The sequence below is a fragment of the Oncorhynchus tshawytscha genome, linkage group LG31, assembly GCF_018296145.1.
Source record: "Oncorhynchus tshawytscha isolate Ot180627B linkage group LG31, Otsh_v2.0, whole genome shotgun sequence".
In the NCBI taxonomy this organism is placed as follows: domain Eukaryota; kingdom Metazoa; phylum Chordata; class Actinopteri; order Salmoniformes; family Salmonidae; genus Oncorhynchus; species Oncorhynchus tshawytscha.
Window position 1 is genome coordinate 18,124,977 of NC_056459.1, and position 17,011 is coordinate 18,141,987.

General features: G+C 42.1%; 2 pseudogenes; both read left to right on the plus strand.

The window, feature by feature from the left end:
• The first annotated feature begins 1,622 nt into the window (after positions 1 to 1,622).
• On the plus strand, positions 1,623 to 4,747 carry LOC112229238 (annotated as a pseudogene).
• A 7,071-nt stretch (positions 4,748 to 11,818) lies between these two features.
• On the plus strand, positions 11,819 to 14,170 carry LOC112229237 (annotated as a pseudogene).
• Positions 14,171 to 17,011: the final 2,841 nt, after the last annotated feature.

Below are 17,011 nucleotides of genomic sequence, written 5' to 3' on the forward strand. Positions count from 1 at the left end.
CACACAAGTGTAGAGGGATAAAGAATATGTACATAAAGATATATGAATGTGTGATGGTGCAGAACGGCATAGGCAAGATGCAGTAGAGTAGATGGTATCGAGTACAGTATATACATATGAGATGAATCATGTAGAGTATGTAAACATATTAAGTAGCATTGTTTAAAGTGGCTAGTCATATATTTTACATACATTTCCATCAATTCCCATTATTAAAGTGGCTGGAGTTGAGTCAGTGTGTTGGCAGCAGCCACTCAATGTTAGTGGTGGCTGTTTAACAGTCTGATGGCCTTGAGATAGAAGCTGTTTTTCAGTCTCTCGGTCCCAGCTTTGATGCACCTGTACTGGCCTCGCCTTCTGGATGATAGCAGGGTGAACAGGCAGTGGCTCGGGTGGTTGTTGTCCTTGATGATCTTTATGGCCTTCCTGTGACATCGGGTGGTGTAGGTGTCCTGGAGGGCAGGTAGTTTGCCCCCGGTGATGCGTTGTGCAGACCTCACTACCCTCTGGAGAGCCTTACGGTTGTGGGCGGAGCAGTTGCCGTACCAGGCGGTATAATGCCATCATTGTAAAATGTCTATTCTCTTCTGTACATAAATCATTGATAGGCACTGACACATGTACAGGCACCAGCATTCGAAAGCCTGTATCAAACTACTCAGAGTCAGAGTGCTGATTAAGGATCAGCTTGGCCTTTTAGATCATAATGAATAAGAGGACATCGACATAGGGGACCTGATCCTAGATCAGCACTGATGCGTAGAGGCCCAGGGCTGTCTACCCCTGGCTTATGCCGCATTCAAAGCAACTAGGAACTCAGAACTGGGAACCTCCAACATTCTACTTCAGTGCATTCAAAACATCTGGGAACTCCGGGGAAAAGAACGAGCACAGACTGGGATTTTTTTTGTTGAAATCTCATCCAAATCGGGAATTCCCGCTCGGGAGCCTTTTATTTGATTTCACCTTTATTTAACTAGTCAGTTAAGAACAAATTCTTATTTGCAATGACGGCCAACCAAAAGGCAAAAGGCCCCCTGCGTAGGACACATCACAACAAGGGAGACACCACATAGGTCTCTCTCTAAGACACCAACACAGCATGTTAGCAACACATGACATGGCAGCAGCACAACATGGTCACTGCTTTCTAGAGCTCTGACTTTCCCACCAGAAGATTACTGACTTCATGATTTGACCTCATATTTTTGAGTTCCCAGTTGTTTTGAATGTGGCATTCCTCAGGCCTTTTGTTGGATTGTTAAAAATGACTTTTTCATTATTTCGTGACAAGTTTACTGACCGGGACATAGTAAAACATAAAATCATACAGTAAAAAAATAACATGCTTAAGTTAATGTGTGTGCTGCCAGGAGCCAATTGTGAACTACTTTAATGGGGAATTTATTAATATTCCACTTTACTAGAATTTCAAAGTTGGTTTTCAGAAATAGTGCACATTATCCCCATCTCATCATTCAGAGAATAACATTCAAAAGTACGCTCAGTGAGTGGCCAGTTTATTAGGTACACCACCAATTACTCATGTGGCCATGGCTTGCTATATAATGCAGGCATACAGGCATTGGGTTAGTGTTCAGTTGAATGTTAAAATGGGCAAAATGTGTGACCTAAGCGACTTTGAGAGTGATATGATCGTCAGTGCCAGGTGCGCCGGTTCCAGAATTTTAGAAACGGTCGGCCTCCTGGACTTTTCACGCAAGACTGTGTCTAGGGCTGAGAAGGAATGCCTCCAGAGAAGGGTGTGACAAAAAAAAACATCCAGTCAGAGGCAGTCCTGTGGGCAAAAATAGCTCGTTGATGAGAGGTCGAAGGTGAATGGCAAGAATCATGCAAGATAACAGGCAGCCCCGAACAGGCAAATAAAAGTACAGTACAACAGTTGTTTGCAGAATGGCATCTCGTAACACACATCTCGTCGGTCCGTGTCACGGATGGTCTATTGCAGCAGACGGCCCCACCGGGTTTCACTCCTATCAGCAAAAAACAAGAAGAAGTGGCTCTCAGTGTCAATGGAACAGGCTGGTGGTGGTGGTATAATGGTGTGGGTAATGTTTTCCTTGCACACATTAGGTCCCATGATACCAATTGAGTAACTTTTCCATGCTCCAGAGAATTCAGGCTCTTCTGGAGGAAAAAGGGTGTCCAATACGGTACTAAATGGGTGTACCTAAAAAGCTGTTTAACTGAACAGCCACACCATCTCTCAATAGGTACTAACCTACCGTATCTGTCAGTATGTCTATCTTCTGTGTCATTTATTACATACTATTGTTGAGTTAGTGTAGTGGTTTTGACTTGAGGTTATTATTTATAGGGGTGCCAGGTAGGTTGTGCCTACCAGAGAAAACATTAGTTTCTCCTTTTAGTTTGGGTGGGAATGAGTCCCATCTGGTCCGTCAAGTCTACACCAATACAAAGGACTTATGTAAAAGTCAGGATGGAAATAAACTTTTCATAAACCCTTAAAACATTGGAAAGAACTTCAAAAACAACTATATTCTTTTGCGTGGGTTGTATTAGCAACAACAATGATTACACACATATAATATCACAATGAGTTCTGGTTCCTCCAGAAATGTCCTGTACCTCGGGCCTAAAGAGAGTCCAGCCCGGTAAAGGAGTTCAGTGAACTCAAGTGACTTTTGTCACGCAATGTTTGTCCGTTCATTCCGTGTAGCGTAAACCCAGTATTAAACATACAATCAATATAACAATTCATTTACCACAGAACTTTAAAGCGTATCAACTCTTACTAAGTCCTCAACTACAACTAACTACATAAATCACAGTATACATCACATCAAAACAAATGAAATACCGTATACAAAAAGGTGGTAGTCGGTCAGTCAGACAATCCAATCCGCCAACAGATCTCCAGCGGAGAAAGGCCACGAAGAACGGAGAGGTGTAGTCCACGGACGCAAAGAGTGGATCCGATCCTGGGTAAACTCTATTAGGCTACAAAACAAACGGAACTGAGGGTTGAACACGTCCTCATTCACGTCTCCATCACAACCCCACTTTTGCGCAGCTGATGCTGGCTATTTAATTGGGAATTAAAGGGAAAGCGCCCTATTGGAAGGAGCTGCACTGAGACGGTTCAGAATAATTCAGGGCCGTCACAATAGAGTTACTGTATATGTGGTAATTGTAGAATATTTCTACTTTCCAGCTGTGCATTCCCTGCGGTTTGTTAGTACTCTGGGACATCAGGAATACCAGACTTACCAGAGTTCGTGACTTTGGTGCTGGTGAATGGAAATCTCTTCTCCTACTATGACAGTAACATCAGCAGAATGACTCATTAACAGGAGTGGATAGCCAAGTCAGAGGGGCCTGACTACTGGGAGAGAAACACTCAGCTGTACATTGGTAATGAGCTGCTCACCAAAACCAACCTGGTTGTTTCCCAGCAGCGCTTCAATCAGACTGCAGGTGAGTGATGATAAACCACCCTTATTAACATCGGTATTAAATATCAACTTAACTAAGCATGTGTGTGTGTATTACCCTCCTCTGTAACCAACAGCAGAGCCTCCTCCCTGTGTGAGTCTCTGATAAGAGAGAAAGCAACGAACAGAGAAAGCAGTGCACTGTGATGATATCTCGACAACTCTTACTCTGAACCTCACTCGGTCTCTCTCGTTGCCTCTCTCTCTCTGGTGTGCACATATCCCAGGTAATGTATGGTTGTGAGTGGGATGAAGAGAATGGTATCACTGATGTGTTGTTCCAGTATGGTCATGATAGAGAGAATTTCATCTCATTTGACCTAAAGACAATGACATGGGTCACTCCAAAGCCACAGGCTGTCATCACCAAACACAAGTATGACAGTAACATAGCTGTCAATGAGGGGTATAAGCATTACCTCACCCAGAGGTGTATAACTTGTATCAAGAAGTATCTGCAGAATGGGAAGAGTACTCTGCAGAGGATAGGTACAGAAACACTGGGACAATTTCTTCTACATACACAATTCTTATTTAATACTGTTGAGTTTTTAAATGTGTGCATTGAATTGTACATAATTCACAATACTGTTAACACTGTGCATTGCTAATAACAACTTCCTTATTCTGCTCTACATCTTTTCCCTGTCATTCTTTCTCTCCCATCTCTGTCTCTTTACCCCACCCTTCTCTCTCTTCCATCCTTTCTTTCCACACCCATTTCTCTCCCCCAGTGTCTATCCTCCAGAAGACCCCCCCCTCTCCAGTTGTGACATGTCATGCTACAGGTTTCTACCCCAGAGATGGTGATGCGGATGAGAGGAGAACAGGATAGCCATGAGGATGTGAAGTATTGAGAGACCCTCCCCAACCACGACGGGATCTTCCAGATAAGGTCTCGTCTGACGGTGGACCCTAAGGAGTGGGACAACAACAACACCTAAAGTGTGGTCCAACAAGAACCCTGTATTACACCCTGATCTGTCTCCTATGTCTGCATCTGGGTCTTGCCCTGTGTCGTTATATCCTGAGGATGAAGTCACCATCTGGGTCTTGCCCTGTGTCGTTATACCCTGAGGATGAAGTCACCATCTGGGTCTTGCCCTGTGTCGTTATACCCTGAGGATGAAGTCACCATCAGACTGGAACACTCAGGTGTTCAAGACCAACTGGAGTTAGTAATTATGATCATACAGAGAAACTGTGAATGTTACGGCATACTTGTAGAGAGGCTACAGTCTACAAAAAGGACCTCTGTCATGTTAATTGATCATTTTTGCCTTTGAATATTGGTAAAACATTGAACTCTATGCATATAGTCATAGGCTATTAATTTATTTTTACCTCATAAACCACAAATTCCCAAACTTAGCATACCAAACGTTCAAAATAAAAACAAATGACCTCAATGATAAAGCATTTACTGTGTGGAAAGGTGTCCTCTTTCCTGGCCAATGAAGTCCAATTTTGGGGACCATTTTTTACTCATCAACGGCACAGTTGAGTTTTAATCCAAAACTAGTTGGAATACCACAGATCATAATTACATCACTTGCAATTAATATCTGCACGGTTGACTTCAAATTGCATAGCCAGTTACAATTTTCTCATGGACGTTTACAATAAGAACTGTAATGTGATCTTTGTAAGCACTGAGAAGCTGTGGAGGAGTGTCTCTAACTTATGTCATGTCATACTAAGACCAACGCCTAAACAAGTACCCATAATTCATTAACATATTTTTTTAATTCCAGAGGATGACAATGCAGGTTTCATCATTGGGAGTGTGGAAGCTGCTGCTACTTTCGGGTCCTCCTGGCTGCTGTCTGGTTAAACAGGGGCAGGACCAGGGAGTCATGCAACAACTACCAGGAACACAGAGACTAGTGGGGACCAGAAACATGGGGTAGATTCATTATATTCAGGGATGTCATTCCAACTAGTGTTCTCCCCTATCATTTGTATTTTCCTACATGGATTTCTTTAAGTATTATACAGTATATTCCTCCACCAGTTTCCCACATTATGAAGAACTTCTCATTCTAGATAACTATCAAGTTAAGTGGGTGGGTAATTTATTACAATATTATGGTTGTTCTAGTCTAGGTAAACATCCAAGTAATGAACATAATGTTAATATGGAATATGTGCAAAATGTAAATATAGAATATAAGTAATGTACAAAATGAGGACATGAATGTGTAAACAGATGTAAATATGTGCATCAGACCAAAGTCAATCCAAAAGGTAACATTTTTCACATTATATGTTTATACTGAAAGTTGCTGTATTTTTCTAGCCTTTTTTATACTCAAAGCAAACTTCATTGTGAAGTTCGTTGATCATAAAAACCTGACCTCGCCTACAGGTGCATCAAAGCAGGGACCGAGAGACTGAGAAACAGCTTCTATCTCAAGGCCATCAAACTGTTAAACAGCCACCACTAACATTGAGTGGCTGCTGCCAACATACTGACTCAACTCCAGCCACTTTAATAATGGAAATGGATGGAAATTGATGTTAAAAAAATGTATCACTAGCCACTTTAAACATTGCCACTTAATATAGTGTTTACATACCCTATATTACTCATCTCATATGTATATACTGTACTCTATATCATCTACTGCATCTTGCCATCTTTACGTAATACATGTATCACTAGCCACTTTAAACTATGCCACTTTTATGTTTACATACCCTACATTACTCATCTCATATGTATATACTGTACTCGATACCATCTACTGCATCTTGCCTATGCCGTTCTGTACCATCACTCATTCATATATCTTTATGTACATATTCTTTGTCCCTTTACACTTGTGTGTATAAGGTAGTAGTTGTGGAATTGTTAGGTTAGATTACTCGCTGGTTATTACTGCATTGTCGGAACTAGAAGCACAAGCATTTCACTACACTCGCATTAACATCTGCTAACCTTGTGTATGTGACAAATACAATTTGATTTGATTTGATTTGTAGTTGTAGCCTATTAAAGAGAAACCAGCTATAATCAGCAAGCCAATTTAAACTAATTAGAGACCACATTTGTATTAATGTTTGTATCTTTGTTATGAAAAGACAAAATGTCTGCTGTGTTTTCCTGACACGCTGATGTTGAAAGGCCCACAGTAAGTTCAGCCCTGTGGTGATGCTGTTCTGACTGCTCTGTTCCAGTCATATGGGCTCAAATGTCAGCCTATTCCCTATATGGTGCTCTACCAGGCCCCATAGTAGTTATGGGTCTATGGGCTCTGATCAAAAGTAGTGCACTAAATAGGAAATAGGGTGCCATTTGGGACACAACCATGGTGTCGGTGTAACAGAGTGTCACGTTCTGACCTTTATTTCCTTTGTTTTGTCATTATTTAGTATGGTCAGGGCGTGAGTTGGGTGGGCAGTCTATGTTTGTTTTTCTATGATTTGGGTATTTCTATGTTTCGGCCTAGTATGGTTCTCAATCAGAGGCAGGTGTCATTAGTTGTCTCTGATTGAGAATCATACTTAGGTAGCCTGGGTGTCACTGTGTGTTTGTGGGTGATTGTTCCTGTCTCTGCACCAGATAGGACTGTTTAGGTTTTCCATGTTTATTGTTTTGTAGTGTTCATGTGTACATTTACGTATTAAAAGAACCATGGACACTTACCACGCCGCATATTGGTCCTCTGATCCTTTTCGCCTCTCCTCTTCGGAAGAAGAGGAGGAAATCCCTGACACAGAGACACTGACTCAGCAGGAATTGACATTAGCTTTTTTTAGCCACAGTTCTTTGGACAAGTAGGACAGATTGTTTTAGCTCAAGGACCAGTGGAAGCAAAATTTCCTGCATGGAGCAGCAGGAAGCCTAGTGGTTAGATTGTTGGACGAGTAACCGAAAGGTTGCAAGATTGAATCCCTGAGCTGACAAAGTAAAAAACTGTCATTCTGCCCCTGAACAAGGCAGTTAACCTGCTGTTCCTAGGCTGTCATTGACGATAAGAATTTGTTCTTCACTGACTTAAATAAAAGGTCAAAAAAAAAAAAAAAATCAAATGTTTCACTTGACGCAAAACCCACCACTGGTGTGCGTGGCCAAATAGCTTTTTCTAACAAATTTAAACACCTAGAGTTTGATAAATGGCATTGGAACTGGTGCTATGGTCAGATGACATGAAAATAGAGCTCTTTGGCCACACACACCAGTGGTGGTTTTTGCGTGAAAAATGTGCACATACAGAAAAGTACCTCATACCTACTGTAAAATATGGTGGATCTTTGATGAATGCACTAACTGTAATTCGCTCTGGATAAGAGCGTCTGCTGAATGACTAAAATGTCATGTAAAATTTAAGGGGCTATTTTGCTCCTTCTAAAGCTGTTCTCCAATCTAGTAAAACATTTTAGAAAAAGGCTCAGTGCCATTTTCCTGACAAGGGGAGGTATAGTATTGAAAACGGGGATGCCAATCATTTTTACCCCTATCTTTAAGATAAAAAAGATTACTTGTTAAACAAAATTTCTCTTAGCAATTGTGTTAGTATAAAATAATATACAGTTGAAGTCGGAAGTTCACATACACTTAGGTTGGAGTTATTAAAACTAGTTTTTCAACCACTCCACAAATTCTTGTTAACAAAATATAGTTTTGGCAAGTCGGTTATGACTTTGTGGATGACACAAATAATTTTCCCAACAATTGTTTACAGACAGATTATTTCACTGTATCACAATCCAGTGGGTCAGAAGTTTACATACACTAAGTTGACTGCCTATAAGCAGCTTGAAAAATTCCAGAAAATTATGTAATGGCTTTAGAAGCTTCTGATAGGCTAATTGACATCATTTCAGTCAATTGGAGGTGTACCTGTGGATGTATTTCAAGGCCTACCTTCAAACCCAGTGCCTCTTTGCTTGACATCATGGGAAAATCAAAAGAAATCGTAGACCTCCACAAGTCTGGTTCATCCTTGGGAGCAATTTCTAAACGCCTGAAGGTACCACTTTCATCTGTACAAACAATAGTACACAAGTATAAACACCATGGGACCACGCAGCCGTCATACCGCTCAGGAAGGAGACGCGTTCTGTCTCCTAGAGATGAATGTAATTTGTTGCGAAAAGTGCAAGTCAATCCCAGAACAACAGCAAAGGACCTTGTGAAGATGCTGGAGGAAACAGGAACAAAAGTATCTACAGTATATCACAAAAGTGAGTACACCCCTCACATTTTTTTAAATATTTGAGTAAATCTTTTCATGTGACAACACTGAATAAATGACACTTTGCTACAATGTAAAGTAGTGAGTGTACAGCTTGTATAATAGTGTAAATTTGCTGTCCCCTCAAAATAACTCAACACACAGCCATTAATGTCTAAACCGCTGGCAACAAAAGTGAGTACACCCCTAAGTGAAAATGTCCAAATTGGGCCCAATTAGCCATTTTCCCTCCCCGGTGTCATGTGACTCGTTAGTGTTACAAGGTCTCAGGTGTGAATGGGGAGCAGTTGTGTTAAATTTGGTGTCATCGCTCTCACACTCCCTCATACTGACTGGTCACTGGAAGTTCAACATGGCACCTCATGGCAAAGAACTCTCTGAGGATCTGAAAAAAATAATTGTTGCTCTACATAAAGATGGCCTGGGCTACAAGAAGATTGCCAAGACCCTGAAACTGAGCTGCAGCACGGTGGCCAAGACCATACAGCGGTTTAACTCGACAGGTTCCACTCAGAACAGGCCTCGCCATGGTCGACCAAAGAAGTTGAGTGCACGTGCTCAGCGTCATATCCAGAGGTTGTCTTTGGGAAATAGACGTATGAGTGCTGCCAGCATTGCTGCAGAGGTTGAAGGGGTGGGGGGTCAGCCTGTCAGTGCTCAGACCATACGCCGTACACTGCATCAAATTGGTCTGCATGGCTGTCGTCCCAGAAAGAAGCCTCTTCTAAAGATGTTGCACAAGAAAGCCTGCAAACAGTTTGCTGAAGAAAAGCAGACTAAGGACATGGATTACTGGAACCATGTTCTGTGGTCTGATGAGACCAAGATACATTTATTTGGTTCAGATGGTGTCAAGCGTGTGTGGCGGCAACCAGGTGAGGAGTACAAAGACAAGTGTGTCTTGCCTACAGTCAAGCATGGTGGTGGGAGTGTCATGGTCTGGTCCTGCATGAGTGCTGCCGGCACTGGGGAGCTACAGTTCATTGAGGGAACCATGAATGCCAACATGTACTGTGACATACTGAAGCAGAGCATAATCCCCTCCCTTCGGAGACTGGGCCGCAGGGCAGTATTCCAACATGATAACGACCCCAAACACACCTCCAAGACGACCACTGCCTTGCTAAAGAAGCTGAGGGTAAAGGTGATGGACTGGCCAAGCATGTCTCCAGACCTAAACCCTATTGAGCATCTGTGGGGCATCCTCAAACGGAAGGTGGAGGAGTGCAAGGTCTCTAACATCCACCAGCTCCGTGATGTCGTCATGGAGGAGTGGAAGAGGACTCCAGTGGCAACCTGTGAAGCTCTGGTGAAATCCATGCCCAAGAGGGTTAAGGCAGTGCTGGAAAATGATGGTGGCCACACAAAATATTGACGCTTTGGGCCCAAATTGGACATTTTCACTTGGGGTGTACTCACTTTTGTTGCCAGAGGTTTAGACATTAATGGCTGTGTGTTGAGTTCTTTTGAGGGGACAGCAAATGTACAATATAATACAAGCTGTACACTCACTACTTTACATTGTAGCAAAGTGTAATTTCTTCAATGTTGTCACATGAAAAGATATACTCAAATATTTACAAAAATGTGAGGGGTGTACTCACTTTTGTGATATAATGTATATCCACAGTAAAACAAGTCTTATATCGACATAACCTGAAAGGCCGCTCAGCAAGGACATCACAGGGAAGGAAAATTACATGGATATATTGAAGTAACATCTCAATACATCAGTCAGGAAGTTGAAGCTTGGTCGCAAATTTGTCTTCCAAATGGGGGGGTTCTGTTTTTTGTGTGTTTTTTTTTTCACAAAAAAATATATTTTGTATCTTCGAAGTGGTAGGAATGTTGTGTAAATCAAGTGATACAAACCCCCCTAAAATCAATTTAAATTCCAGGTTGTAAGGCAACAAAATAGGAAAAATGCCAAGGGGGTGAATACTGTCACAAGTCACTGTATGAACTGTTTATAGTGACCACGGTCCATTCTTTAATTCATCAAATCTATCCTAGCCAGAGATGAAAAGTTAGAGCCTATGCATAATGCTGTGTGTAGCCTATAGTGTAAATAACATGTACTAAAATACCTACTAAATGATGAAGGTATAGCTAATCAAAGAGTACTCTATAAACGAGGAATGCATTTACTCAAATCGACTAATAAGATGTATTAGTCATGAAAGAATAAACACTCATACAATAATAGTGTACCTGGAATACATGACATGCAAAATACAACAGATGATCAACTAAATAAGACTCCTGTGTTTACTTACAGGTGTGTCTTCAAAATAATATCTAGAGAGAAAGTCTGTGTGTCTGGTACAGTGAATTCACTGCCCATTTAACCAAATTGAAAATGGGAAATTCACCCACAACTTTATGATATATACTTTGTGTCAATTTTTTTAAGGACGCAGCTCAAATATTGCCACCACCTAAGCACAAGCAAGCTGATGTTAGATGGGTAAATTGCTGAACCTGGCATTAGGGCCCATTATACTATAATCTCATATCATGTGGCAACCTGGTCTCAGAGCATTTTGTATTCTTCTGTATATCTGAAACACTCCATTTAGTAAAATGTTACATTTTGCCTATTTTTATGTAACCATACCAAATATATATATATATATCATACTATTTTGAGTGTATTATTAAACTAAATGTTACACCTAGTCTATGATACCAGGCTGTGTGTGGGCATATGAGTAATGCTCACACGCCTCGGTTTTCAAACATGTACATTGAAGTGCAGTAGCAAGTATGGAACTGTTGTACTTTAACTGTATGTTCCATGAGGATCCATAGGGACTTCAGTAACTTTGTTCATTTGCTTGTCTTTTATCATCTGCTCAGGTTGTGTACAACTTACCTCTCTGTTGTATGGCAATGTGCTTTACATATTTCTCTTCTCCTTCTACAAAACATGTTGGAGGCGTGGAGATTTGTTTGGAAGTGTGTGTAGTTAAACTGTCTGGACTTTGCTGTTTGCATACCTTCAGTTTCACAGTCGATGGGTCACTCAGTGAGCAGGAGTCACAAGTAGCGGCTGTGTTTTTCTTTTTCTTTTCTTTCCCATTTGAGGGTTAAATGCTAGAGCAACCGCAAACGTGTGGAATTGAGGTTTACTCAGTCATCATGGAGGAGGACGGGGGAAGCCCTCTCTTCAAGTACCCAGTATCTGACTTCCTGTTGACAGTCGGTGGTCTGGTGTTCTTTCTCCTGGACGTGGGACTGGACGCGTGGGCGGTGGTGTCTTTTTATCACGAAGAGGACTATGTGTTCATGGAACTGCTGGTGTTCCTACTCCTAGGTTCCTCAGCCCTGGTCCAGGCTTTCAGCTGGCTGTGGTACCACTATGACAAGGACGGGACTGAGACCAGGACTGAGAGCCTTGTGAAGAACCTCTGCTCTCTCAAGATCCTACATCTTTTCCAGATGGGAGTCTACCTCAGGTGGAGTTCAACTGTGTTTACTTGGTGTTGAACTGGAAACAGCACAGGCCGTGTTTATAATCTAAAAAGGTTGTTTTCAGAGTCCTTGTGAGTCTGGCAAGCAAGGCTCCTTTAAGAATTCTCCTTCTCTGTTTCCCTTTCTGCTCCACTGATTGTGTTGCAGTTGAAAGGAATAGTCCCGGCTGACAGGAAAAATACAGCAAATACAATTGCCTAATACCATGTTTTAAATGATACATAAACATCCCAGAGTACATTGTCAGAGTTGTACATTCATGAAGTAGTACATCATTGAAGTAAATGAGTAGCAGTTCTCTGAAAGAGTTTCCCACTCATCTCAAGGCAGAAACACCTTTGTAACCACACTTCTTTGTATTATAGAATTAAGATGGTGAATATAGTCTCAAGTTACACATACTGCTTGGCTGTCATTCTAGATATGCTGGTGTGGTGAGGATCTCGATATGTGGCTTCTGCTGTGGAAAGCGTTACATGGGCGGCGATGCTGTGTATCTGACCCATGACCTAAGCCTGCTGCGCCTCATCGAGGCTTTCTCTGAGAGCACCCCACAGCTTGTCCTCATGATCACTATCATTGTCCAGAGGGGAGAGGTTGAGCCCATCACAAGTACATACATGTATAGACAGAGACTACGTCCCAAATGACACCCTATTCCCTATATCATACACAACATTGACCAGAGCCCTATGTGCCCTCGTCAAAAGTAGTGCAAAAAATAGGGAGCCAAATGTGACAGTCCTAGAGGTATAACACATTGTGGCTGGTATTGCCCTGTAACTAGGCTTCAGAGTTTTATCCTGACCCTACATAATCTACGAGTACAGACTCCAAACATTATGATACATTTTATAATTTCATCCATTGTCAGTTAGTTGATCAGTCTGTTATTTAACATCCTGTGTTGGTGTTCTCTCTCCCTCAGTCTTGAAGGCACTTGGTTCAGCATCTGCCATTGCCGTCAGTGTGACCATGTACCACCGTTCCCTGCGCTCCTTCCTCCCTGACAAGGCCAGGCAGGGCTGGTTCTCCTTCGTGGTCTACTTCCTGTGGAACCTGCTCCTTATTGGTCCCCGTGTGGCAGCAGTCGCCCTCTTTGCCTCAGCCTTCCCCTGCTTTATCACTGCCCATTTCCTGTCTTTCTGGATGGTTCTCTTTTTCTTCGCCTTGCCGACTCAAGACAGACTTCATGGACAGCCCTGGTGGAGAATGGCTCTACTGGGCCACCATAGGACTCATCTGGTATTTCAGCTGGTTCAATGTGATAAAGGGGGACACCAGGTGCCAGAGCACCCTCTACCACACCTGGATAGGAGTGGATATTGGTATGCTTTGTGGTCTTTGGGTGTGGCAGATGAAGAAGAACCCTCCATATTTTGAACTGCCACTAGATCCCTATGTCATCCTTGGCATTATGATCTCATTCTACATTGTTGGGCTCGGTCTTAAGGTGATATACTACAAGTACAGTCACCCAAGGATCACACAGCTGAGAGAAGACGAGCGTTGCCTCGAGCCGGAGCCAAGGTCTGAGCCAGAGGATCTCACCTCAGATTGCCATGACGAAGTGGACTCTAGGCTTATGAGCCATAGAATGGGTCCTACAGAACCGGTCATCAGAGTCAATAAGAGGATGAGGAACTTAGCTGATAACTTCTACTCCTGAATTGATCATCAGAGACCTCCTGAACATGGAGAAGGCTGTATGGGCTTGTTTGACATTGCAGCCGACATTGCAGTCAGTCTCAATTAGTCATTCAGTCACAATTTACCCACAATGACTAAATGGTCTGTCACATGTGGAGATGGAATCCACATGACAGATGGCTGTGTGAGCCCTTCCCACACTGGTGAAAATACCAAGGTCCTTTAAAAATATATATTTAAACTTTATTTTGACAGGGAGTCATGCTGAGACCAAGGTCTCTTTTACAGATGAATCTGGAGGCGAAAGAAAGGCACACGTGTTTAGGCGAGGTGCTGGCTAGCGGAGTAGAACACGTGTTTAGGCGAGGTGCTGGCTAGCGGAGTAGAACACGTGTTTAGGCGAGGTGCTGGCTAGCGGAGTAGAACACGTGTTTAGGCGAGGTGCTGGCTAGCGGAGTAGAACACGTGTTTAGGCAAGGTGCTGGCTAGTGGAGTAGAACACGTGTTTAGGCGAGGTGCTGGTGCTGGAACACGTGTTTAGGTGCTGGCTAGCGGAGTAGAACACGTGTTTAGGCGAGGTGCTGGCTAGTGGAGTAGAACACGTGTTTAGGCGAGGTGCTGGCTAGCGGAGTAGAACACGTGTTTAGGGGAGGTGCTGGCTAGCGGAGTAGAACACGTGTTTAGGCGAGGTGCTGGCTAGCGGAGTAGAACACGTGTTTAGGCGAGGTGCTGGCTAGCAGTGTTTTGTTGTTGTTGGAACATCCCTTTAATGGAAAACTTCAGCTTCCCTAATTGTGATATTTCAACTGAAAATGTAGTTTGCTCACCTGCGCACATACTCCAACTTCTTTTATTAAAGAGTTATTTTATACCTCCAGCCAATCGCAATCACTCTATTGAGACATATTGCAGACTCGTTGAAAAATATGTTGGTAATCTCCTTCAGAACAAAACAGGAGTACATATCCTTCCATAATTTATCAGAAAATGAAACACAAGCTTTGCTTGATTTACAATCGATACATCAGTCCTTACCCCCCTGCTGATAAGGGTGGGTCGGTTGTACTCATGGATAGTACAGTTTATGTAAAGGAGTGTCATAGACAACTGCTTGACAACACCTTTTACAAGAAACTCAGAAGTGACCCCACTTCCTAATTTCAGAACACTATCTTTACTGTCCTAGATGGGTTTTAAGTTCTGGTCAGATCACCAAAAAAAACACGACTTTTTGGTTATTCAACACCCTAAAAGTGTCACTTTCTATACTTTGCCGAAATTACCCAAGAATGTTACAAAACCTGCAGGGCGCCCTATTGTAGCGGGCATTGACACAGTAACGGCCCCTTTATCGACTTTTGTTGACTTTTTATTAGACCACTCGCAGAACAGCTCCCCTCCTTTGTAAAGGACACCAGCAGTATGATCTCTATTAGTGAATCTCTTGATCCTCTCCCTGATTGTACTTTGTTAGTTACTTTTGATGTTGAGTCGTTATACAGAATATTCCACACGAGGGCGGTATTGAAGCCATGGAACATTGTCTTCTGCAACGTGAATGAATTACCTTCCAGTGCATGCATTATGACATTGGCTGAAATAGTACTCGCACACAACTACTTCATATTTCTAAATTATTTCTTTATTCAGATGAAGGGTACTGCTATGAGTTTACTAAGGTTTCTAACTACGCTAATTTGTATGTGGGTTACATGGAGAAACAGTCCATTTTCAACCCTCTCAACAACAAAACATCTTGTCTAACATTATTATTTGGAAACGGTACATTGATGTTTTTATTCTATTGAGGGGTGAAGTGAAACAGCTCCAGGCACCTGAGATTTACTACGCAATCTGACACGCGTCAAATGAGTTTGCTTGATCTTCTGATTTTGTTTGAGGATAATGTTCTATACACTGATCTTTACAGGAAACCTACTGATCGTAACAGTTTCTTGAAAAACAGTTTGCCCTATAGCCAATTCTGTCGAATCAAAATAATTTGCAAAAAACAATCAGACTTCGACAGAAATATGTCTGAGATGCAACTCAAGGATTCAAGGGTACAAAAATGGTCGGATTAATACTGCCATTGAAAAATGCTAAACTAATCAAGACATGAGCTTTTTCAAGGACAAGTCTCGCAAAAATAAGCATTCTTGCGTTCTAGGCTACCCGCTATTCAAAGTGTTCTGAACAAATTAAGCAAACATTGGCACTTTCACAAACATGTGTTTTCGGACCCTCACTTGGTCGTATTCTCGCGGGGCAGAAATCTCAGATAAATTGATAAACTCTAATTTACCTCCCTAAAACAACCCTGCACAACGTCTATTTGCGCATCTACCGGATGGAAACTACAAGTGTAATGGCTGCGCTCAATGCAATGGCATTTAAAAATGTAGATCAATCAAACACTCCCAAACAGGGAAACAGATCCCTATCAAAGGTGTTATCACGTGCTCCACTAAGGCAGTTATTTATCTTATATCTTGTCCTTATGGTAAAAGGTATGTGGGTAAAACAAAGCGCGAATTAAAAGTACAAATCTCGGAGCATCGTAGCACCATTAGGTGCAAAAACTCGATTTACCCAGTTGCGGCTCACTTTTTGGAAGTGAACCACTCGATTTCGCCCCAACGTTATATCGGCATCGGAACATGTCACCCTCCCTAGGAGATTGGGTGACCTCGACAATTTATTAATGAAACGAGAGGATGCCTGGATCTTTCATTTAAAGACCCTTGCTCCCTTTGGTCTCAATGTAGACTTAGATCTGAAACCATTGGGATTGTGCTACTCATTGTAAATGTGTGTAGCCAAATTGTATCTACGATCGTACGCTATCCATTCATGTTTTTTGTATGTTATTTTTATATCTGGAAATTAACCAATGATATCAGGCCATACCCGGACATGATTACAGACACCTGTATGTGTCCTGAGACACTAAACTAGTGCCCCATAGTGTTTGTCATTATACCCTGATGAAGACAGCTTTTCTGTCGAAATGTTGGATAATTAGGTTATAAACTGGTTGGTTCAGCACTGAATGCTGATTGGCATACCCATGGTATATCAGACCATATACCACGGGTATGACAACATGTATTTTTACTGCTCTAATTGTGTTGGTAACCAGTTTATAATAGCAATAAGGCACCTTATTGGGTTTGTGATATATGGCCAATGCACCACGGCTAAGGGCTG